The 25710-nt window shown below is 35.7% G+C and overlaps 1 long non-coding RNA gene across 1 annotated transcript in view; it reads left to right on the forward strand.

The window, feature by feature from the left end:
- The first annotated feature begins 506 nt into the window (after nucleotides 1-506).
- The window catches only part of LOC103099731 (uncharacterized), a 49961-nt gene continuing 24757 nt past the window's right edge, over nucleotides 507-25710 (forward strand). The window contains exon 1 of the long non-coding RNA XR_463151.3: nucleotides 507-1052. This is a non-coding gene — a long non-coding RNA (uncharacterized LOC103099731). The remainder of the gene's footprint in view (nucleotides 1053-25710) is intronic.

The raw sequence follows: 25710 nt of genomic DNA on the forward strand, positions 1-25710 counted from the left end.
GTCAGTCAACCTTTTTGGATATAGGTTTCCCCATCTAGAAAACGAGTCATAGATTACTGTACTGTATCTTTCTCCTGCTTTTTGAGAAAAAATGGGATAATATGTACTTACCCATAATATGCTATACATTTGTTATTTTTATCTTTGTGGCTAAACAATATTAAATAATTATAATTACTCTTTCAGAAAGAGGAAGTACTATTTCTAGGTCTAAGGGTTGTTCCATGGATTTTTTTTTTCTCCAGCATAATATCTTTCCTAAGTAGTGGTGGTGATTCCATTCATATCTCTTTATTTCCCTTCTCATGGGTGATAGAGACCAATTTTATTGAAGGAATAGCCTTGATTATTATTACTATTATTTTGGGGGGAGGATTGCTTTGCTTGTTTGTCGATTTTTTTTGGCCAGAACATTATGGTTTGATAGCTTTTAACTTGAGTAGAAATAGTTTAAAAGCAGTAATTTATATTCCTTATTCATGAGTATCTGAGTTTTCACTCCCATATCCATTTTATTTGTTAAGTAGTGACATAGAGAAAGCACATTAATTATCCAAGATTATTCTATAAAGAAGTTATATGACTGAGAATCAATAGGCACTACCGATTCTATAAAATATAAACATTTGACCAGAGTCATACATATACTAGGTACTTAATTATTATTCTAAGTGATATACAAGGAATGATGTGCTGCTGTACAATAGAAAGAAAGTCATTTAAAACATACAGTGTTTGTTCTCAGGGAGTCCAAATATCTAGCAAGGCAACATTTAATGGAATTCTATACCACAGAATATGTCTTTCTTGAACACAGAGTAGAGAGAGAAGCTTCTTCCTCTTGACCCACCTACCTACCCTATCTTCACAATCTCCTAATCAGCAGCCTCTTCACCTTTCAGCTTTGCACTCTTCTGAGTAACAAAGAGAAGTACCTTAATGAATGAGGTAAGAGAATGACATGTAAGCTGTTGCTGCACGCCTAGGAGCAAAGGAGCACTTCTAACCCTTTCACTCCCAGCAGCAAGGTGGATTTGGGGCTAAAGACTAGGGTAAGTCACAGAGTGGGTCTCTCTATGATATTATTTCTTTCAGTTAATGTACATGGGGGAGTATGATTAAAAATTAATATTAAGATCAGCTTGAAAAGGAAAGAGGTGTCAAAACAAGGTGATAGATGTTAAAAAAGAAGAAAGTTGAGAATGGATGGGGAGAAGCAGTTCTTTATAGACAGGTAGATCCAATTCTTCCTTTATTCACTGATTACATGCATATAAGCCTCCTGCCTTTCTTTATTCCCCCAGCACCAGCTGTTCACTTACAGCATTTCCTTCTTCCCATATGCTCTCTCCCTGCAGCTCTAGCAACTTGGTCTTCTCAGCAAGTCAGGGGGCTTTGATTAGAAGGATATGTGGGAGTTCATACATCTGAACCCCAGGGAAATATGGAAGAAGGGTGATGGTACCATGGAGCAAAGAGAGGAAAAACAAAATAAAAATCATTTATCTGTCTGTTACACAGGTTTTTCATGAGTCCAGTCTCTCTGCTGACAATTTATTCATCATTCATCAAAACATCATTTATAAAATATTTACTATGTACATGAAGTTGCATTGCCAGCACAGAATCATGGAATTGAAGAGTTCCAAGGAAGCTGTGTCCATGTAGTCTAGCACAAACATAATGGGAATCCTTGCTATAACATCACCAGACAATTAGCTGTCCAGTCTTTGCTCAAAAATTTCCTAGGAGGGGAAAACTTTACCTCTGGAGAATGTGTAATAGGAAGATTTCCTAATATCAAGACCAATGTGGTCTTCTTTCTATACCATTGTTCCTGAGGTCAAGTAAAACCAGTCTAACCCATCATCTACGTAGTGGTCCTTCAAACATTTGAAGGGTTCCTTTTTCTATCCCCAATCACCCCTCCTGTCTTTTCTTCTTCAGGCTACCATGCTCAGTTCCCTTTATTGAGCCTCATACATCATAAGTCTCTGTAGCCCCTCTCTGTTCACTCTTTTTTAGCCTTTCAGAGTCCCCCCTGCATCAGCTATTCACCTGCTTCATCTTCACCTTTCTGTAGGCTCCCTTCTTGTAGCTCCAGCAACTTGGTCATCTCAGCAATGGTCAGGGGGCACAAAAAAGTAGTTCTTGCCCTCTAGGAGCTTACATTCTAGGAGAGGACTTTGGAAGAAACTAAACTGGTAATGCACTACAGCTGAAACCATTCTTCTAGTCTCACAGTTAGACTATGGCCAAAAAACCAGTCACGTGTTACTAGTGTTAGACTGCTTGCTGCTATAAACTTCCAAAGACACACCCAGGATCTAAAGGAGAAAACTAGAGCACGAGGCGAAATGCCAGAGCTGTGTTCTAATTTTAGCATAAAGAATCCAGTGTTTGAGTGCTGGGTGGGGTTGGAATGCCTTTCCCTATTAGCCAGAGCACCACTGAGGCTTCCCTCTGCCAATTTTTTTTAAAGGGAAAGAAAGAAAATGAAAAAAAAAAGTAATATTGTCATCTATTCCTTTGGAACTCAGTTTTTTATAACATTTACCCCCCCCCCAAGGATGCTTTTAACAAGCAGCTCAAAAATTCATGTCAAGACACCTTTTAATGACCACAAAAACTGCTCTTCGTAGACAATGCCCCTGAAGTCTTTCTCCAAGTCTGAGCAGAGATGTAGATGAGCACAGGTAGAGACATCAACTTAGCTGAAGAGCACGTTGGCAACTGGGTGACAGGGTTCACGAAAGGAAATGGGAAAACACAGGTGCATAGTCTTAGTTTAAAACCCACTGGCGAATTAAAATCTATTTTTAATCAGGACTATAGCATTAAACTATGGAGTGCATGCTTACTATGTGCAGTTGCAGCTGACTGGCGCTTGGCAGTTTTTTATCCTGTACTGTTCTCTGGCTTAAAAAAAAAAATCCCAAAGTCCTCACAGCTCAAAATAACCTGAAGGCAGCATGTCAAACTCCTTAACATTCTCAAAATAGGAATTTCTCTATCTGAGGTGGGGACATACCTTCAGAGATGTGATTGAATCCTCTGTGGAACTAGTCCCAGAGGAAAAACAGACTCGCCTAGAGAGCTAGAAATTTGGAAATTAGAGAACAGGAACTCTTAAAGAACAGAGACCTTTGCCTTATGAGAGGCAGCCCATTAGCAAAGCAGATAACATTTGAGTCTCTTTGATAGTACAATCCACCATAAAGGTGCTTCTCAATGAGAAAGCCTCTCTCCTACCTTCATAGCTTTCTGGGAAAACATTGGCTTGGAGCAGAATGTTAATAATGAAGAGGGAGACAGGAGCAGATTAAGGAGAAAAGTCCAAGTTTCAGGGAGGGAAAGGGACATATAAGTAAACATATAAGTCAAAATGAAGTTCCAAGAATTCATTTACAATAAACAAAGTGAATGTAGTGAGCACCAAGGTCTGAGTAAATTGTTTTTTTTTTCATTTTGTCTCCTTATAAGTGCATTTTTGTGAATACTGATATGTATTCAGAGCCGTATCTACCACAGGCAGATAGATAATGCATTTATTAAATGCTTACTCTGTGCAGGGCATCGGGTTAAGTGCTGGAGATACAAATATAGCAGCAAAATAGATCTGTCCTTGAGGCATATATGTACTGATGGAGGAAGATAGCATAAAAGGATTATGGAAAATAGTATAGAATGGTTCACATTGAAGAGTAGCTTTAAGGTCTAGGCCCCTGAAATATAGGGGGAAATCTTATCTATTAGGGCCAGGTGACCCAAGGGAAGAGTCCAGGGTTCTGATGGGAGAAAAATGAGCAAAATAAGTCTGTTTCCTCCACCCCCTTTACCCTCCTCCATGGTGTCACTGTGGAAGGAACTCCCTCACTGTGGCTGTTGTTTTTCTCTTTTCTCACCTCACTCAGCTGTATCAACTCATGATTGGGTTGCCCTAAGCCACTTGGGGTTCCATCACAATGAATTCTCCCTTTGCATGGCTTGTCTCCTACACTACCTTCCAACTCATGTGAGGCTGAGTGGTCAGCTAATACTAGGAATACTTTCAGCTAGAAAAATTAGCAAAATTAGGATGGAGATGTGGTGGGGAGAGGCAGTAGCCCAGGCCAGTCTGACCACTAAAGGTGAGTGATAATCCACAGTAGACCTTAGGTGTCTGGTGGGACTGCCACCCATTTAAGATTTCTATTCTTGCCCCTCAGAGTTTTTCCCCAGTTGAAAATATTCCTAATTAAACTTTGTATGCGCAAGTGTGTGTGTGTTAAATTCTATTTATGTAGCTTATATTCATTCCTCCATTAGACAAAAGCATATTTGAATCCTTTAGCTCTTAGCTGCTGTCAGTTAACTGTTTTCTCCTAATACAAATCACCTGCTTTTCAAGTTTCAGTGACTACCTTCTTGGCATACCTACAATCTGTATCACCTGGACCAGGGACTGTGTTGTTATGGCTACGAGCAGCTTCCCTCCCTCTGCTAGGGCATCCCCTTTCTTTTAAGGGAACTTCTGGAGGTCGAGCATGTGTGTTTTAAGGGAACCAGCTTCTAAACCAAATGCATCATTAGTCCTGGCTGAAACCTGCAAGAGATAGAAAATGCTTTGTTTCCTGGAGGCTAGAGACTGGTCTAATGGTATTCTGCGCATCCCTAGGCTTTGCTCTTCTCTACAAGAAAGAATGTGCAGATAAGTTTTGGAATGCCAGCCTCAATACTTCTCCATAATATAGCCATCAGCAAATCCAGTGATGGCTCTGTCTGTTTCCTCATCCTTAAAATGGAGAGAATATATGCCTGGCACATCTAGTTTATGTGGTTGTTTCGGGGGGAGAGAAAGCATCAGTGACCCATAGGCAGAGAGTTCTGAGTTTAAATACCCTCAGACACTAAGTATGTGCCCCATCTGTAAAATAGGGATAATAATATACCTCCCTCCTAGGGTTATGATGAGGAGAAAATGAAAGTTAAGTGCTTTATCGACATTAAATGTTAGCTATTTTTATGAAAACACTTGTAAACCTTGAGATACTTTGTAGAAGCTTTTAGTTTGTTGTTAATAACCTATGGCAGCTGTGATCATTCATGCCCTTGACTTGGAACCCTCATCCGCTCATCCTCCCAGGACACAGTAGGATGGGGGCCGCTGGCTGAAGGGGAGGTAGGACATTTCTATATTTTCCATTAGTCCTTGCTTGAAGGCAAAGGCTAAACATGAAGTGGTGGGATATTTGGCTTCACATTGTGGCAAATATTACTATAGGAAATTTATGTCACTTTGGGAGGCAGATGCTACAAAGGCGTTCTATAAAGAAAATTCGCTTCTTTCTATAAAGGATGAAGGAGGGAGCTATGAAGGAGTGATACAAAGAAATAGAAAACATAATTCCTATTGTAATTCCTCTCTCATTATCTAGTTTTAGTAAGAAAGCAAAAATAAAGCTGATAATAGCTAGCATTTAGATTATGCCTACTATGTGACAAGCACTGTGCTAAGATATTTGTAAATAATTTATTTTGATCTTCACAACAACCCTGGGACATAGATACTGTTATTATCCCCATTTCATAGAGGGGGAAACTGTGACAAACAGAGATTAAGTGACTTGCCCAGAGCCACATAACTAGTAAATGTCTGAGGTTGAATTTGAAATCAAGTCTTCCTGAATCCATGCCTAACACTCCATCTACTAAGCCACTTTGATGCCTGACGTATAAGAAATATTATAAAACAAATACAACACACACATAGTATAATATAAAGTATTAAAAATTCTGCATAATTAAATGCTCAGGCTTAAATCCTGTCTCCACTGGAAAGTCTTCATAATACAGAGGAATCAAGGGAATCAAGGAGACCTGGATTCAAATTTTGCCTGAAACACTTTCTGGCTGTGTAACCTTAGATAAGTTATTTAATCCCTTGTGAGCCTCAGTTTCTGGATCTGTATAATAGGAATAAAAATAGCATGGCCCTTGAGTATTCTGAGAATCAGAAGAATTAAAAACTGTAATGTCCTTTGCCAATTTTAAGGTGTTATATAAATGTCAGTTATTAGGGCGATTACCCAGTCTGCTAAGATTATTCTTTATTTGGACTTTATATATAGTACTTAAAATATGCATTTCAGGTAATTTTTTCTTATTGTAATTATTTACATCCAGTGTAACATCATTTGTGAACACAAGTCTCTGAAAGACCTCATTATCTATAGGGTATATCTCTTCAATTTGAGCCCTGCTTTGGACTATAAAAGTGTTGAGCCCCTTTGGTGAACCCTCTACTTTACGCCTTCTTTGTTCATCGTGTTCAGGAAGGAGTTGCACACAGTTATCTCTGATGTACTAGTTATTTTTTATTCTTATCTTCCATTTTTAGAATCAGTACTAAGTATTGGTCCCAAAGCAGAAAAGTAGTAAGGGCTAGGCAATTGGGGTTAAGTGACTTGCTCAGAATCACCCAGCTAGAAAGTGTCTGAGGTTAAATTTGAACCAATGACTTTCCGTCTCTAGGTCTGACCCTTTTTGCTTTGAGCTCTAGCTGTTCTCTGTTTGCCATAGCCTTTGAAGACAAGTTATTGAAAGAGAAACCTTAAGGGGAAAATTTTTGTTTTATTTATTTTTAATTCTTTTTAGTAGTCCCTCCAAAATAAGAAAAGAAGAATCTTGTATTCTCTGTGCCTTTCAGTTATGTCATGTTAACAATAAAATAAATTGCAGAATACCACTTGCAAAAGACTGTATCTTTTGATATAAAATATCAATATCTATATCTTATGAAAGTTAGAATATTGGTTGGTAGTAATTATTATCATTTGTAACTTTTTGTTAACTAAATGGTACTGTGTTGGAGTTAGGGTCAGAAGATTTGAATTTAAATTTGAAAATCAAAACAATGACAAAAACCCTTTATCAGCCTCAATTTCTTCATCTGTAAAAATTGGATAATAACGGCAATCTCATGGGGTTGTTGTGAGGATCCAATGAGATGTTACATAATGTTTTGCAAAACTTAGAATTACATAAACACTATTAATAATAAGGTCCAATATTTTTTCTTCATACTTTTGGATCTTATTCTCTATCAGATACTTTGAGATTCTATCTATCTCTCAAGTCCCTCAAAACTAGATTGTCTCCATCCTGAAGCTCCTCTTTATTAGTCAATCACCAAAATCCATTTGGTATCTCTGATGTTCTAGGTACTATAATAAGCACTTGGAATACAAAGGCAAAAAAAAAATAATCCCTACTTTCAAAAAGTTTACATAGCAGGAAAGAGATGCTCTTTTGTAGTGTGATATGGAAATCACTTTAAAAGACTGATATATATTAATTTAAGGTCACCAAGGAATTCAGCTATGTAATTCCTAAATGAAAACTCAAGTCAGCCGTCAACCTTTTATAGAGTTTAATTACAAACAGGAGGAAGAAAGGAATGAGAGAGAGAGAGAGAGAGAGAGAGAGAGAGAGAGAGAGAGAGAGAGAGAGAGAGAGAGAGAGAGAGAGAGAGAGAAAGGGGAGAGAAGGGAATAGGGCTTAAATACCCCCTCTGCTTAGGTTGGGCCAAAGGCCCAAGGCCTTGGATAGCCGAGGCAAAGAAAAGAGACCAGCCCCTATCACTCATGTGACCAAAATGGAGAAACAGTCTCAGGGCCTCCACTCCAAGCAACCAGCCTCCAACAACCTCCTTTCCTCCACACAGGAAGTCCCCAGACTCCTCAGCTGTCTTCTACCTCACTTCCTGTGTCTCCCCTGTGCCAATGGTGGCTCTAGCTTAACCCAGGACTGCCCAGAGGTCTGTTCCCTTTGCACATGTCTGTTGAAGGTCATATTCTCAAATAATTAAATCTTGAGCTTTGCTGCAGCCCTTCCTAAATCCTGTTACCCTGAGTAGGGTGGAGATTGTAGTTTCCAAGACCTGATTCTGTCATTCCAAGTATCTCTGTTGTTATTGATCAGGAAATAGCCAAATCCCATCCTCTAAAGAATGGTTTGAACAGGGTTGAGTAGTTTTGAAATTCACAGTAGGTATATTAAATATATGCAAAATATAATTATGTTACAACATGATTTGGAGGGGAAGACAGTAGCATATGGAGACAACAGAAAAAGGTCTCATAGAAAATGATGCTTAATCTAACCCTCAAAGGAAACTAGAGAGTCTAAAGATGAAGAGAAGAAAGGAATTCTAGATATATAGATTATAATAAATTTAAAAGCATAAAGGGACAGACAATTCTTATATGAAGAAATTAAAAATATCTTTAGTCATATGAAAAAATGGTCCAAATCAATATTACTCAGAGATATGTAAATTAAATTAAATTAACTTTGAGGTGTCACTTTATAGTGACATATATAGAATGTCTAAAATGACAAAAAAAAAGGAAAATAATATATGTTGGAGAGAATGTGGAAAATTTGGAACATTAATACATGGTTGGTGGAACTGAGAAATGATATAGCCATTTTGGAGAACAATCTACAACCATGCCTAAAGGTTCATCAAACTGCGTATACTATTTAACTAAGAAATACCACTACTAGGTCTGTATCCCAAAGAGCCCAGAGATAAGGGGAAAGGACCTAATTATACTCAAAATATCTATAGCAACTCTTTTTTTTTTTTATGGTGGCAAAGAACTGGAAACTGAAGGAATTTCTATTGATTGGGGAATGTTTAAACAAGTTGCAGTATATGATTGTGATGGAATACTATTGTGCCATAAAAAATGATGAACAAGATCACAAAAAAACCTGGAAAGACTTACATGAACTGATTCAAAGTGAAGTGAGCAGAACCAGGAAAATGTTGTACATAGTAAAAGCAATAAAGTACAATGATCAACTGTGAATGATTTAACTATTATCAGCAATGCAAGGATCCAGGACAACTTCAAGGGACTCATGATTAAAAAAGGCTATACACTGCCATAGAAGGAACTGGTAAGGTCTGAATGCAGATTGAAGCATGTCATTCTTCACTTTATTATCTCTATGAATATGTGTGCTCTATAGCAACATGATGAATATGTAAATATATATTGTATAATAATGTGCACAACCTATACTTCATTACCTGCTGTCTTGGGGAGGGAGGAGAAGAGGGAGGGAGAAAAAACATGGATCACAAAATGTGAGAAAATGACTATTGGATATTGTACTGACAGATAATCTGGAAAAATATTAAAAACATAAATGAACATATATTTTTTAAATCATAGAAGGGGAAAACATGAAGTCCTGGAAATGAGGAACAGCAAGAAAACCAGCTCTGCTGGAGTATACAGAAAGTTTGAAGACTTCTCTCATTAGAATGGATTAATGAGAATGATTTATTCCAATAGCCTAGAATGGCAGCTGAAGCTGGCATTATGGAGAACTTAATTTTGGTCAAACATCCTCTAAAGTCATTCACTATATTTTGGGCCATCATTAGTTGTTTGAACTTTCGTCTTGTCAGTGGAATTTGATAACTGGAAGAAAGAGTGAGGCTGAAGACTTTGTGTGGCTCTGCCTTACTTAAATCTAATTCATGCATAAGTCAAGACCTTATCCCATGATGCCATTGGTCTTTTTTTCAAACAAAAGACAAACAACAATAAATATGCATGGAAACTAGTAATGTTCCAAAGATTGAAAAAGCAAATTGAGGACAGGTTGCAAAAAGATTTTCCAGCTGCTTTCCCCAACTTTTCTTCTTCAGATGTCATGTAACAAGAAAGATTGATGACCCACAAGCTCCATTGGCACTCTCACAATGTAAAGAGAACTGGAAGATGTCTACACAAGCATGTTTTAAAAACCATCTGTGGCAGACATGGGAAGTAGAGAGAATTCAGATGAGAAGGCATGGTCAGGCTATGATCGTTATTGAGGAATGCATGGAATACCTACCCTAATAAGATCATCAGTCAACTGAAATACTATAGAACTTGAGTCATATGAGCATGTGTCCTTTTTTTTTCTTTAGTTTAATTATAAACTCCATAAAAAGCAGGCACTATGCCCTCTCTCAGTTTTGAGTCTCCTTGACTGCTTAGCTCAGTACTCTGGACATAGTAAAGATTTAATAAATATTTTTCAAATGGAATTGAATAATATAATTTTTTTCCTCCTTTGACTAAATTAGAAAATAGATTCTGCTGTCATTGGATCATAATCAGCAGATTGTGGGTAGCAGGACTTATTTAATTTATTCATGGGAAAATGTGGTACATTATTCTGACTTCATAATTTCAGAGGATGGTTTTTTTAAATTAATAGCATGAATTTTAAAAACTAAGAAGTAACATTAAAACTATTGTGCAGAAATGATCAGATTTTGTAGCTTCAGCTTCAGTGTTGGTAATATTAAGAGTTTGTTTGGTGACAAGAATTTCTTTCATCAGAGTCTTTGTTGCTACTCAGCTAAATATATTAACAGTGAGATAGCTGCTTGGATACCCAGGAGATAAGCCCAGTCAAAGAATTTGGGTGGATGTCATCCAAATTCATTGCATGTCAAGGACAGTGGAATGAGAAGAGGGCTTGATGAGACTGACCTGAGTTTTATCCCAGCTCTCATCTGCTGGTTAGCCTTGGCATATGTTCACCACTTAAGTCAAGCATGCATACTTTTATACTATCCCTCTCAGGTGACTCAATGCTTCTGCTCATCTACTTACTTATTTAATAATTGACTTTCCATAAATTTTTAGAATTTAAGAAGAAATAAGTTCAAAGAAGCCAAGTTATTTGTTTAAAGGCAGATAGTGGCTAAATGGTGGAAATAGAATTTGAATTCAGGTTTTCTGATATAATCTGATCTTCTTTCTAGTTAGGTAATGCAGGGTCAGACCTGGAGTTAGGAAAGTTTTATCTCAGATACTTGCCAGCTGTGATCCTGGACAAATTATTTAATACTGCATCAATTTCTTCATCTGCAAAATGATCTGGAGAAGGAAATGACAAACCTCTTCTGCATCTTTATGAAGAAAACCCTAAATGGAGTCACAAAAAGTTGGCTACAATTGAAATGACTGAACAGCATCAGGAACTGTGTTAAGTGCTAGGTATGCAAAGAGAGGCAAAAAACAATCCTTACTCTGAAGCTCACAGCCTAATGGAAGAATCAACAAGCTAACAAGTATATACAAACAAGACAATAATAAAGGAAAACTGGAAATAGTTTCAGAGGGAATGCACTAAGAGTAAGAGGACTAGAAAAGGCTTCTTTATAAATATTTCCCTATCCTTACAAACACCCTTGGAGGTAGGTGCTATTATTATCTTCATCTTATAAATGAGGAAACCAAGGCTGACAGAGGTTGCAACTTTCCTAGGGTCACATAGCTGGTAAGCAATTATTTGAACTCAAATCTTCCTTATTCTAGGTCCAGTGCTCTATTTGTTGTGTCACCTAGTTGTCTCAATAGTATGGGAAATGGAGGCTCTTCTATCCAGTGAAAACAGAAAAAAAAAAAATATATATATATTTATAATAAAAGTTTTTTTTTTACAAAATATAAACAATTCCGCCTCTTTCCCTTGTTTCCTCAATCCCATTTATCATTATGAACTTCTCTTTAAACAAACTAGTAATCATGGTCTGTTCTAAGACCAAACAGATTTCCGAAGGATTTCCACATTCATTTGATATTAAAGCTGCCAAAGATCTAAATACTCATAACATTCTGAGCTTGAGATTTGCAACAACAAGGCTTTAAATTCTTTTGACATTTAACGGAATTTGCTGTAGTGATAGAACAGCATTTTCCCCCTGTCATTTCAACATATGATACATTATGGAACATTTGCTTTTTTTTTCTTTACCCCCTGTGGAAAAGGAGATAGTAATAATGAACCCTTGAAAAGGAAAGTCAGTTCAATTGGACTTAAAATATGCATATTAAAATAGACTGTGTATGCATGAAATATTAGATGATACTTAATCATGAATAATTGTGTTTTCAGTTATGTATGCCCTTTCAATTCAGTGCTTGACTCTTCTTAACTGTTAGCCTAGAATGTGTCATGAATGGGGATTCTGATATCTCTGAATAGCTAGGCTTGAACTTCTCTTACTCTCTTTGGAGTGAAAGGTCATGCCATGAGTCACTGCAAAGGTTATTTTCCCTGGTTGTCAATAAACTCTCTGATGTGATTTATTACTTTGATGTCAGGTGTTAATTGGTTCTCAGATGAACTTGAAAAGGTATTCTTTCCTCTTTCTTATTCTTGACAGACAGAAATGGAGATAATATTGAGGGAAAGAAAGGAAGCAATTCTACTCCAAGAGAAGGACTGGTTTACTTTAATTGTTCCATCTTCAGATTTTTAGGGCTCAGTTAGCTACCTTTTAGAGAGGGAAATATGATTTCATACAATATCATAAGCATTTTTGTTTTGTTTGTATTGGTTTCCATAGAACAGTTCATTTTAATTGGGACTCTTTAAGCAAGGTGTGTGTGTGTGTGTGTGTGTGTGTGTGTGTGTTATATGTATGTTAGGGAGGAAGAGAGACAGGAATCACCCCAGGAAAAATCAAAGTGGGCAAAGTTAAAAGTTTTACTACCTACAACTTCTCCATTAGGGCATTTTTCACCCTCCAGGAGTACCTAGTTACTTCTTTTGGGGGTTGCCTCGATCTGGTTTTATATACACCAAAATATAAATGACAGGAAATATAGGATTCTAAGAGGTGAAATTGAGTTAGAGGGAGAGAAAGAAAGGGAGAGGGAGAGAGAGAGGGAGAGACAGAGACAGACAGACACAGATAGACATAGGGAGAGAGAGAAGGAGAGGGAGAGACAGACATAGGGAGAGAGAGAGGGAGAGGGAGAGAGAGACAGACAGATAGACAAAGGGAGAGAGACAAAGAGAGACAGAGAGATAGAGAAAGGAAAAGAAGGAGGGAGGGAGGAAGGGAGAGAGGGACTAAATCAGTGCTTGGGTAAACATAGTCAAAAAACCACTAAGCAATGGATTTTTAAGTTATCTTAACAAAAAGAGAGGATGCTAAAGAATAAAAATATGTAATATCACTCAGGTACTATTTTTACAAAAATAGTGAGGAGACAGCAACATTTTAACTTTATACTACTCTATCATTTTATGAGAATTGCCACTAATATGGTCAAGAGAATTATTGATGAAAAAGGGAGGTTATTTTGTAAAGTAAACTTGATCTCCCCAGCCAAATTACTGTGGTGCATATCTGTATAAATGTGTAGAGATCTGAAATAAGTCTTTTAACACTTTCGGTTGATTTCATAAAAGTATTTTATTTAGAACATTTTCCCATGATTACATAATTCATGATGTCCCCTCCCCATACTCTTCCTTACCCCCTCCCAAATCCAACAAGCAGTTCCACTGGGTTATACATGTATCATTGTTCAAAACCTATTTCTATGTTATTCGTGCAGTAGAGTGATCTTTTAACATCAAAATTCTAATCAATCCCTATCGCACTATATGATTGATCATATATTTTTCTAATGCATTTTTGGTTCCACAGTTGTTTCTCTGGATGTGGATAGCATTCTTTCTTGCAAATTCCTTTGGATTGTCCTGGATCACATTCGATTGTGCCACAGTGTATCAGTCTCTGTGTACAATGTTCTCCTGGTTCTGCTCCTTTCACTCTGCATCAATTCCTGGGGGCCATTCACATGGAATTCCTCCATTTCTTATTCCTTTTAGTGCAATAGTATTCCATCACCAACATATACCGCAATTTATTCAGCCATTTCCCAATTGATGGACACCCCCTCATTTTCCAATTTTTTTGCCACCACAAAGAGTACTGCTATAAATATTTTTGTACAAATCTTTTTTCCTTATTATCTCTTTGGGATACGAACCCAGCAGTGGAAAGCTGGGTCAAAAGGTAGGCATTCTTTTAAGCCCTTTGTGTATAATTCCAAATTGCTCTCCAAAATGGTTGGACCAATTCATAACTCCACCAGCAGTCTATTAGAGTCCAAATTTTGCCACAATTTCTCCAACATTTATCATTTTCCTTTGCTGTCATATTGGCCAATCTGCTATGTGTGAGGTGGTACCTCAGAGTTGTTATAATGTGCATTTCTCTAATAAGGAGTGATTTAGAACACTTTTTATGTGCTTGTTGATAGTTTCAATTTCATCATGTAAAAATTGCCTATTCATATCCTTTGATTATTTATCAATTGGGGAATGGCTTGATTTTTTGTAAATTTGACTCAGTTCCTTATATATTTGGGAAATTAAACCTTTGCCAGAGAGTTTTGTTATAAAAGGTTCTCCCAGTTCATAGCTTTCCTTCTAATTTGAGTTGCATTGCTTTTATTTGTACAAAACCTTTTAATTTGATATAATCAGTCATTCATTTTACATTTTGCAATGCTCTTTATCTCTTGCTTGGTCTTAAATTCCTTCCTTTCCCACAGATCTGACAGGTATACTAATCTATGTTTGCCTAATTTATTTATTATTTCACTCTTTATGTTTAAATCATTTACCTATTTTGAATCTATTGGGCATAAGATATTGATCTAAACCTAATTTTCCCCATACTGTTGTCCAATTATCCTAGCAGTTTTTTGTCAAATAGTGAGTTCTTGTCCCAAAAGTTGGGGTCTTTGGGTTTATCGCACACAATCTTGCTGAGGTGATTTACCCCTAGTCTATTCCATTGATTCATCCTTCTGTCACTTAGCCAGTATCATATTGTTTTGATGACCACTGCTTTATAGTACAGCTTAAGATCTGGTCCTGCTAGGCCCTCATCCTACACATTTTTAAAAATTGTTTACTTTGATATTCTTGATGTCTTATTCTTCCAGATGAACTTTGTTATATTTTTTCTAATTCTATAAAATTTTTTTTGGTAGTTTGATAGGTATGGCACTGAATAAATAGATTAATTTGGGTAGGATTGTCATTTTTATTATATTAGCTTATCCTACCCATGAGTAATTGATGTTTTTCCAGTTGTTTAGATCTAGTTTTAATTGTGTGAAAAGTGTTTTGTAGTTGTGTTCATATAATTCCTGTGTTTGTCTTGGCAGACAGATTTCTAAATATTTTATATTGTCTAGAGTGATTTTTAAGTGGAGTTTCTCTTTCTAATTTCTGCTACTGAGTTTTGTTGGAAATATGTAGAAATGCTGATGATTTATGTTGGTTTATTTTGTACCCTGCAACTTTACTGAAGTTGTTAATTATTTCCACTAGCCTTTTAGTTGATTCTCTGGGGTTCCTTAAGTATACCATCATATAATCTTCAAAAGAGTGATGGTTTAGTTTCCTCATTGCCTACTTTTTAATCCCTTCAATTTCTTTTTCTGCTCTACTTGCTACTGCTAGCATTTCTAGTACAATATTGAATAAAAGAAGTGATAATGGGCATCCTTGCTTCACTACTGATCTTATTGGGAAGGCTTCTAACTTGTCCCCATTGCAGATGGTACTTGCTGATGGTTTTAAAGATATATTATTCATTATTTTGAGGAATGGCCCTTCTAGTACCATACTTTCTAGTGTTTTCAATAGGATTAGGTGTTGTATTTTTTCAAAGGCTTTTTCTGCATCTATTGAGACAATCATGTGATTTCTGTTGGTATTATTATTGATATGGTCAACATTGTGGATGGTTTTCTTAATTTCTGGTATAAATCCCACCTGATCATAATGAATAATTCTTAATTTCATTTGCTAGAGTCTTTTTGCTAGCATTCTATTTAAGTTTTGTTACATATGTATTCATTAAGGAGATTGGTCTGTAGTTTTCTTTCTCAGTTTTTGGTCTGCCTGGCTTTGGTATCATAATATTTGTGTCATAAAAGGAATTTGGGAAAACTCCTTTGCTTATTTTGTCAAATAATGTGTATACTATTGGGATTAGTTGTTCTTTAAATGTTTGATAGAATTCACTTGTGAATCCATCTGGCCCTGGGAATTTTTTTTAGGAAATTCCTTGATGGCTTGTTTAATTTCTTTTTTTCTGAGATGGAATTGTTTAATTATTCTATTTCCTCTTTTGTTAATCTAGGCAATTTATATTTTTGTAAATATTTATCCATTTCACATGTCATATTTATTGCCATATAATTGAACAAAGTAGTTCTTAATAATTGCCTTAATTTCCTCTTCATTAGCGGTGAGATTGCTCTTTTCATATTGTATACTGTTAATTTTATTTTCTTCTCTTTTTATTATATTGACTAGTACTTTATTTTATTTGTTTCCCCCCCCAAAGGACAAGCTCCTAGTCTTATTAATTAGTTCAATAGTTCCTTTACTTTCAATTTGATCAATTTCTTCTTTAATTATAGGATTTCCAACTTAATTTTTATCTAACAAAGAAATTTGTTCTTTTTTGCATTTTTCAGTCACAAGCCCAATTCATTGATCTTTTCCTTCTTGATTTTATTGCTATAGGCACTCAGAGATATACATTCCCCCCCCCCCCCCCCCGTGTACTGCTTTGACTGTATTTGATAGGTTTTGATATTATGTCTCCTCATTATCATTCTCTTTAATGAAGTCATTAATTGTTTCCATGATTTATTCTTTGACCTGTTTTGAACTATTAGATTATTTAGTTTCTAATTAACTTTAAATTTGCCTTTCCATGGACCCTTGTTAATTATAATTTTTACCACATTATGATCTGAAAAAGTGGCACTTATTATTTCTGCTTTTCTGCATTTGTTTATAATATTTCTATGCCTTTGTACATGGTTGATCTTTGTATTTGTACCACGTACTGCTGAGAAGGTGCATTCCTTTTTATCCCTGTTCAGTTTTCTCCAGATATCTATTAACTCTAATTTTTCTAGCATTTCATTTACTTCCCTTATTTCTTTCTTATTTTTTTTTTTTGGTTCAATTTATCTAGTTCTGAAAGGAGAAGGTTAAGATTCCCCACTAGTATAGTCTTACTATCTATTTCCTCCTTGAACTCCTTCAATTTTTCCTTTAGAAATCTAGATGCTATGCCATTTGGTGCATCAATGTTTAGTAATGATGTCACTTCATAGTTTATAGTACATTTTAGCAAAATGTAATTTTCTTCCTCATCTCTTTTAATCAGATAAGTTTCTACTTTGGCTTTGTCTGGTATCATGATTGCTACTCCTGATTTTTCTTACTTTAGATGATGCATAATATATTCTGCTCCAGGATTTTACCTTGAATCTGTATGTGTCACCCTGCCTCAAATGTATTTCTTGTAAACAACATATAGTGGAATTCTGGTTTTTAATCCACTCTGCTATCTATTTCCATTTAATGGGTGAGTTTATATCAGTCACATTAAGTGTTATGATTACTGACTGTATATTGCTCTCCATTGTATTATCCCCCTTGGATCATTCTCTATTGCTTTTTGTCACCCCCCTCCAATTCCCCCTCCCTTCAATTAGCCCCCTCTTCCCTTGCTTTGTTCCCCTTCTATGTCTCTGTAGGGTAAGATGAAATTCTATGCCCAACTGAGTATACTCATTTTCCCCTCTCTGATCCAGTTACAAAGAGAGTAAAGTTTAAGCATTGTCCATCACTGTTCTTATCCTCCTCTCTCTTTATTGATTTTTCTTACCTCTTTATGTTATATAATTTACCCCCTTCTATGTCTCACTTCCCTTTTCTCCCAGTGCACCTCTTCCAGCCCTTGATTGATTTTTACATGTCATTCATATAGAAACATATCATATCATATGTACATATTGTTCCATATCATTACATTTACATATAAATCATATATCATCATATACATCATATCAGAATCAGCTTACTTTTCCACCCTCTTTCTGAGTAAATTCATTCTATCTTCTCTATTACTGAGAGCAATTTTTGAGAATTATAGAAATCTTCTTTCCATGTAGACATATAGACATTTTTTACCTTAATGAGTCCCTTAAATTTTCTCTTTCTTATTTACCTTTCTGAACTTCTCTTATGTCTTGAATTTGGCCTTCAAATTTTTGGCTTAGGTCTGGCTTATTCCTCAGTAATGCTTGGAAATCTTCTCTCTTATTGAATGGCCATGTTTCCCCCTGAAAGAGTATACTCTGGGGTGTAAACCCAAATCTTTTGCACTTCTCAATATCATATTCCATGCCTTACATCCCTTAATGTAGAAACCGCTGTGTCCTGAATGATCCCAATTGTAGCTCAATGGTATTTGAATGCTTTCTTTCTGGCTGCTGTATTTTTTTCCTTGGCTTGGTGGCTCTTGAATTTGGCTATTATATTCCTGGAAGTTGTCAGTTGAGGATTTCATTAAGGAGGTGATCTGTGAATTCTTTTAATTTCAATTTTATTTTCTTGTTCAAGGATAAAATTTTTTCTTCATCATAGCTTTCATGTAATCCAATAATTTTCAGATTGTCTCTCCTAGATCTATTTTCTAGTTCAGTCATTTTTTCAATAACTATTTCATATTTTCCTCCGGTTTTTTTTCAGTCATTTGATTTGGCTTTATTGTTTCTTGATTTCTAATGAAAAGATTAGTTTCTATATGGTCAATTCTGATTTTTAATACCTGGTTTTCTTTTGTCGGTTTTTTTGTTCTCCTTTTTCAAATGCCCCATTTCTTCTTGCATGACTTTTGTTTCTTTTCCTCACTTTTCCTCTACCTCTAATAATTGTTTTTTGAAGTCTTTTTTGAGCTCTTCCAGAATCTGTGTCCAATCCATAATTTTCTTTTGGACTTTTAGTGTATTTCTTTTGCTTTCACTGTCCCCTTCTGTGTCTGTACTTTGCTCTTTGTCTCTATTAAAAAGTCTTTAGAATTAGGTGCTTTTTTGATTATTTGCTCATTTTTCCTATCTAATTATAGGCAGGCTCTGATTTTGGAAAGTTGGGGTACCCTCTTAACTTCAGTTCTTCCTTGATGTTATTTTCAGTTTATTTTATGGGTTGTTACTAGTTTATCTGATGGTCATTCTGAGGGTTGAGAGCTCTGAGAGTCCCCTCCCCTTGCTGATTCAATTGACCCTTGAGATGCTGATAGCTTAAAGACTTTCCTCAGGCATAGTTATAAACTTGATCCAGTCAAGTGCTAATCAGATTCTAGCCCAAGGCTTAGGCTCACCTTTTTTGATCTCAAGGTGTTCTTGATTCAATCAGGCACACCCTGATTGCCCTGTTCTGGAGCTCCACCCTTTGTTTTGGGCAAAAAGATCCCAGTGAGATTGCTCCTGAGAACTGAGCAATGTGATAAAGAGTGAAAAGATTTGCAAGGCAAACGTTAAAGGCAGCATCAGTCTGGACTTACTTGGACATTTAACAACATCAGATCCTGGCCCCATTTGATTTGGACTCCTGATGTGAGATTGGGATATTTGGGAAGCAAATGTTTTAGTTTAGTAATATAGCTTAGTAAGTTATAATCTTTTAAAGTAAGTATAAGAATAAGCATATTCCTAACCCCTTATTCCTTTCCTACCCTTTCTAAGCAATTAAGCAGAATTTATTTATATGTTTTCCTCTTGTTTTTCCTTTACCCCAAATCCTATCTTAACAGCCCTTACCCCACGCCCAGACTGGGATTCTTGGCTTCACTTTGAGCCTTAGCGAATCAAACCCCTTAAGTCCAGATTTACTTGGGCTGGGACTCTGGACTTCTTCACAGGTTTGCAATTTCAAGGGGTGTGAGTTGGCTTGGACCACTAATTCCCTGGCAGGATCTTGGGGTCTGATTTAGCTTGGGATTAAGTTTGGAACCTGTAACAGCAGATGGGTGGTGGGGTTTGCTCTTGGCTTGCTCTTCACTCACTGCTATGCTTCCTCCTAGCTTTGCTACTCTCTCACCACAGTTCCTCACATGATCTCTGCCTACCTTTTGAGTTTTTCTTATTTTGGAGGTTGTTTCCTTCTGTTTCTGTTGGTTCTTTAGTTCCTGTATTTGTTTTGTGGCAATATTTTACTCTTGGTCAGAGAGGATTTTCATGGTGAAATGGCAAGTTTCTCTCCTTGTTACTCCTCCATCTTGGCTCCATCAGGAATCTTCCATAAAAATATTTTTAGTCAAATTAAGAGCTCTGCTTCAAAAAGCCAAGTGATCCAGTAGATAAAGCATTATGCTTGGAATCAAGAAGATTCTTCCTCATGACTTCAACTCTGGCCTCAGATACATACTAACTGTTTAACTCTAGGGAATACTCTTAATCTTGTTTGCCTCTGTTTACTCATCTATAAAATGAGCTGGAGGACATGGAAAAGCATCTCAGTATCTCTGTCAAGAAAGCTTCAATGGGGTCATAAAGAATTGGGCACAAATGAAATAACTGAACAGCAATATGCATATATTAAAATTATATAAGATTCTGATTATACACACACACACACACACATATATATATATGTATATATATATATATATATACTTTGTTCAATAATTCTTTCAGCTTCAGAATTAAAACAGCTACAAACAGGTATGTCCTGACCTAAGTATTCAACAGAATCATGAGGAGATTTTTGTGTAGAATCATATAAAGAGATATTTCCTATCATTGGTATGGTTCTTCAAATGTTCCTTCTTGAAAAGAGCTGTGCTTATTATATGAACCCTCAGATTATAACAGGGTCCTGTCAAAAAAAGCTATGGTTGTTCAAAAGGGATCAGAATTTTCAACCTCAAATGGAAAACATAATGAATTAAAAATGTATAGTGTCCATATTATAACATGCAATTAGATGGACAGTACATGAAATTAGTCCATCAATACCCATAACTTGGACAGGCACAGCCAATAGACATTGAAATGGTCCATGAATTGATTATGGGGAGGAAATCACTGAGTATTCATTCTTCTTGGAAAATTGCATAACACATTTAGTGGATCCCAAGAGTCTTGCTGCCTCTAAAGCTCTGAGGTAAGGCCAGATGTTATCTGGTGATATATAAAAATTTAAGGTAGAGTAGAAATCCAAATTGCTGTATGAATGTTAATAATTTTCTTAGCTGGGGCTTTGAGTTATTGTGATTTTACTAATAACTTTTTAGCTTTTATAAATACATCAAAACAGCTGGAAAAGAGACCATGTAGATCTGAGGGTTTAATTGCCCTTGGCTACAAATATGGTAATTATTGTAACAAAGTTAAAATCTGAGTGGGGATTGAGGTAGAAGAAGGTGAAGAAGAAAGTGGTATCTCTGGGAAGGATTCAACTCATCCTCTTCCATTCAAGGAGGATAAAGAAGAATGGATCAAATACTGGCTCTCCAAGGCCACAGTGAGGTTGGCCAGTGTTATGGAAGGGAAAGGGGGCTTTGTCTAAAGAGACTAATATGATACAGAGGGCAATCAATAACTAAATTATTGAAGATAGAAGATAGAGGCAAGGACAGATGATGGAAGGCAAATACCAAAACATGCAAAGTCCTATGTGGATAGTGTCTTGTGTGTTAAACCTCAGATGAACAAAGGTTGGACATAAAAGCTAAAGGCCTTATATAAAATGGTCATTTAAAAAAATGCTTTACTCAGGGGAACCCCCCCCCCCCCCATCAAAGAAGGGATAGGACACATGTTTAAGGAGAAAAAGACGGGGAAAACTGGTAACAAATAAAATTAAATCTGTCTAATTCTTATTTCAGAATCATCAATGATAAGAATGATAGACTGGAAAGAACAGAAAAAGTGCCCAATAGGAAGCTAATACACATCAAAAGTAGGTTAGTAAAAAAGCACTTGGCTGCCCTTGATGAATTTGTCACCAGACCAATATGAACGACATGAATCAATTAATCAGTTACTTTATTAAGTGACCATTATAAGTCAGCCAGAGTGTTAAGTAAAAGAGTTATAAATACAGAAGTGATACAGAAGCTCCCCTCAAGGAACTTTTATTTCATTAGGAAAGAGGTTCTGAACCTGAGGTTTTTAAACTTAAAAAAAAAAGATATTTTGAAAACTGCATTGCAGTATAGTTGGTTTCCTTTATAATCTTATGCATTCTATTTTATTCATTCAAAAATGTAACTGAAAATAGGCCCATGGGCTTCACCAGACTGACAAAAAGATCCATGAACAGTTAAGAATCTTTGTACTAGGATACCTACAGGAATTATCTTTAAATACATACTAACAAACACAAAATGACCTTTTTTCCCTCCCCAAGGAAGGGTGAGGACAGCAAAGGCTTCTTCAGCAGAGCATTATCAGAGATAAGAGTAAGAAAGGAAGGTGAGTAGAGGAGTGTCAGAATTCTACATAAACAACCCATGCAAAGAAGGCAGGAGATGTTTGGAGAAATGAAAGGTCAGTATTTTGGAAGTTTAGCATTTGTGAGGGACAGCAATGGGAAATGAACCTGAAAAAATGGGATAGCACTAGATTGAAGAACTTTGTATTATGAACTAAGGAGATTATATTAAATTATAAGGGAGAGAGCCACTTAGATCCCATTGAACAGGGAAGAGACCAGATTTTTTACTTTAGCATTATCAAAGCCCCATGGCTCAGAGTGTGCGCAAGTGGATTCAGATAAACCAATCAGAAGACTATTCCAATAAAAGAGGAGATAAAGGTCTAAGTTATGGGAGTGGCTCTACTTTCATTTTGGGGTACTACAGCAACTGGCACATACAATTCCTAAACCACTGTCAATAAACTTTGAAAGATCATTTGTGGAGAACTAAAGAGGAACCAAAGGCTTTGAGAAGGGCAAACATTATTCTGCTTGAAACAAAAGAAAAAAAGGAGAGAATGAAATTTGTAAATTATATGCCTTAAATTTCACTTTCTGGGGAAAATGGGATGGACTGGTGAGTGATAATCTAGATGTTTGCTATTTTTGCTGGACATAATGACCTAGCTGACTGACTTCATTAAGAAACAGATATATAGGACAAATCTTATTTCCTTTTTCTGATAGTGTTAGTAGACTGAAAAATGAAGGAAGACACTACAGATCTAGTTTACATGAATTTTCATTTTGTTGATACATTTTAATATAACAAATGCTTCTCCCCTCCAAAACAAGGCTCCAAAAGTACCTTTCCTAAAACAATAAGGAGAATAGTCTAATGTAAGAGTTACATCTAATAGTACAATGAATTTTCTGCTTTGACAGTATTACATTTCTTAAGAAAGTGTGTTTTAAAATGAGTCATCTAGAATGGAGATTGGCCACTGAAGATGAGGTAAGCATTTCATCATTTAGTGTTGCCTTCATTTACAACACTGCAGTCATAGTGTATTGGTTTTTGTCTCACTTTCCCCCTTCTGTATCAACTCATAGACGTTTCCCCATATTTTTCTTTTTCTTTCTTTCTTTTTTTTTTAAACCCTTACCTCCATCTTGGAGCCAATTGGCTCCAAGGCAGAAGAGTGGGTAAGGGCTAGGTAATGGGGATCAAGTGACTTGCCAAGGGTCACACAGCTAGGAAGTGTCTGAGGCCAGATTTGAACCTACGACCTCCTGTCTCTAGGCTTGACTCTCAATCCACTGAGCTACCCAGCTGCCCCCTCATATTCTTCTGAATTGTCCACATTCGTAATTTCTAAAAACCTAGGATTCTGTTAAAATCATATATTTCAACTTGTTCAATCTTAAACCAATGAATATCTAATCTATTTCTAGCATTTTGTTAATGTGGTGAAGTTTTTCATTGAAATCCAAGAAATATAAAGCCCCAAACTGGGATTATTATATTAAAAGAGTGAGATAAATTTAGTAACTTTTCTTTTAAAATAACTTATTTGTTTTCATAATTGTTTCAATGAATTTATTTTTCCCTCAAGAGTGTGTTAGTTTGCATGTCTTCCCTCAATCTCTTTGACATTGACACAATTCATTATTTTTGCCAATTTAAAGGGTGTGAGGTGATATATAAGTGTTGTTTCAATTTGGCTTTTTCTTATAATTAAGGATTTGGATAAGTTTTCATGTGATTGTTGATGAAATTTCATTTCTTGACCAAGAAGGAGATAAAGAAGATCATAAAAGTTAAAATGGACAGTTTTAGTTAATGAACTGAAAAGTTTTTGCACAAAATTAAAGGAGTCAGAAGGGAAATGGTTAACTACAAATATTTACAGTAAATTTCTCTGATGAACATCTGATATTTAGACTATATAGGTATTTGATCCAACTATAAAAACAAGTACTATTTTTGCAATTGATGAATAATCAGAAAATATGTACAAACAGCTCTTGGGGAAAAATAAAGACAGCTTAATAGACAGATGAAAACATTCTCCAAATTATCCACAATACAAAAATTCAAATGAAAACAACCTGAATTGGAAAAATTGTCAAAAGAACTAGTTGAAACAATGGACAACATGAGCAAAGTTACTGGAAGAAAATAAACCCACAAAAGCCAGCATCTTTTCTATTTATTAACAGCAAAATCAATCAGGAAGAGACTGAAGGAAATTTTCATTGAAAATAACTACAGATATTATAAAACATTGATGGGTTAAGCTGCCAAGAGAAAACCAGACATTTGTTGATGTTGTTTTTGTCATTTTAAGTCATATCTGACCCTTTATGAAGCCTTTTGTTTTTGTTTTTTGTTTGTGGAGGGAGAAAAGGTTTCTTGGCCAAGATATTAGAGTGGTTTGCCATTTCTTTCTCTAGCTTATTCTACAAATGAGGAGGGAAACAGAATTAAGTAACTTGCCTTGTCTGAAACCAGATTTGAATTTAGGTTTTTCAAACTACAAACCTGACACTCTATCCACTTCATTGTTTAGCTGCCAGAACTATGTAAACAGTTATAAAATACTTTTCAAACAAATAGACAGATCTAAACAAAAGGAGAATATTAATAGCTCATGGGTAGGCTGAGCCAATATAATAAAGAGGCAATTCTATCTGAATTCATTTACTGATTCAATGCTAGAACAATCAAACTACCAAAGAATTATTTGATGAGTTAGAAATAATAAAATTCATTTGGAAGAACAAAATATCAAGAATATCAAGGGAACCAATGAAAAAAAATATGAAGGAAGGGATGGGTACAAGGTCAAATGGGTACAAGAAAAGGTCAAAATGGGTACATAATTTAGACATAAAAGGTAATATCAAAAGCAGTTGGGGAGCAGGAAAAATTTTACCTGCTAGATCTGTGGATAAGGGAAGAGTTTATGACCAAATGAGAGAGAAAATCATAAGAGGTAAAATGCATAATTTTGATTAATATAATTTCATTATCAATATAATTTATTTATATTATAATTAATGTTCAATATTAGAAGATGCTATAGCATATGCTACATAATATAATAATTAATAAGAATAATTATTAACATTCCTTAATCATAATACAAAATCTTAAAAGTTTTACACACATACAAAAAGTCAATGTAGCCAAACTCAGAAGAAAACCAGAAGACTGGGAAAAGATTTCTAAAGCAAATTTCTCTGATAAAGGCTTCCTTTCTGAAATATATAAGGAAATGAGTCAAATTTATAAAAAAACATAAGGCATTCCCCAATTGATAAATGGTCAGAGGATATGAACAAGAAGTTTTCAGAAGAAGAAATCAAAACTATTTGTAAACATATAAAATTTTCGAAATTACTATTGATTAGAGAAATGCAAATTAAAACCACTTTTGAAGTACACTATTTCATCTGCCGGAGTTGCTAATAGCAGAAAAAGAAAAGGACATGCTGAAGGGGATGTAGAATATTAGGGATCCTGTTACTCTGTTGGTGGAATTGTGAACTTGTTCAACCATTCTGGAGAATAATTTGGAAAGCTGTCAAGGGCTATAA

This window comes from Monodelphis domestica, chromosome 2 (genome assembly GCF_027887165.1).
Source record: "Monodelphis domestica isolate mMonDom1 chromosome 2, mMonDom1.pri, whole genome shotgun sequence".
Lineage (NCBI taxonomy): Eukaryota > Metazoa > Chordata > Mammalia > Didelphimorphia > Didelphidae > Monodelphis > Monodelphis domestica.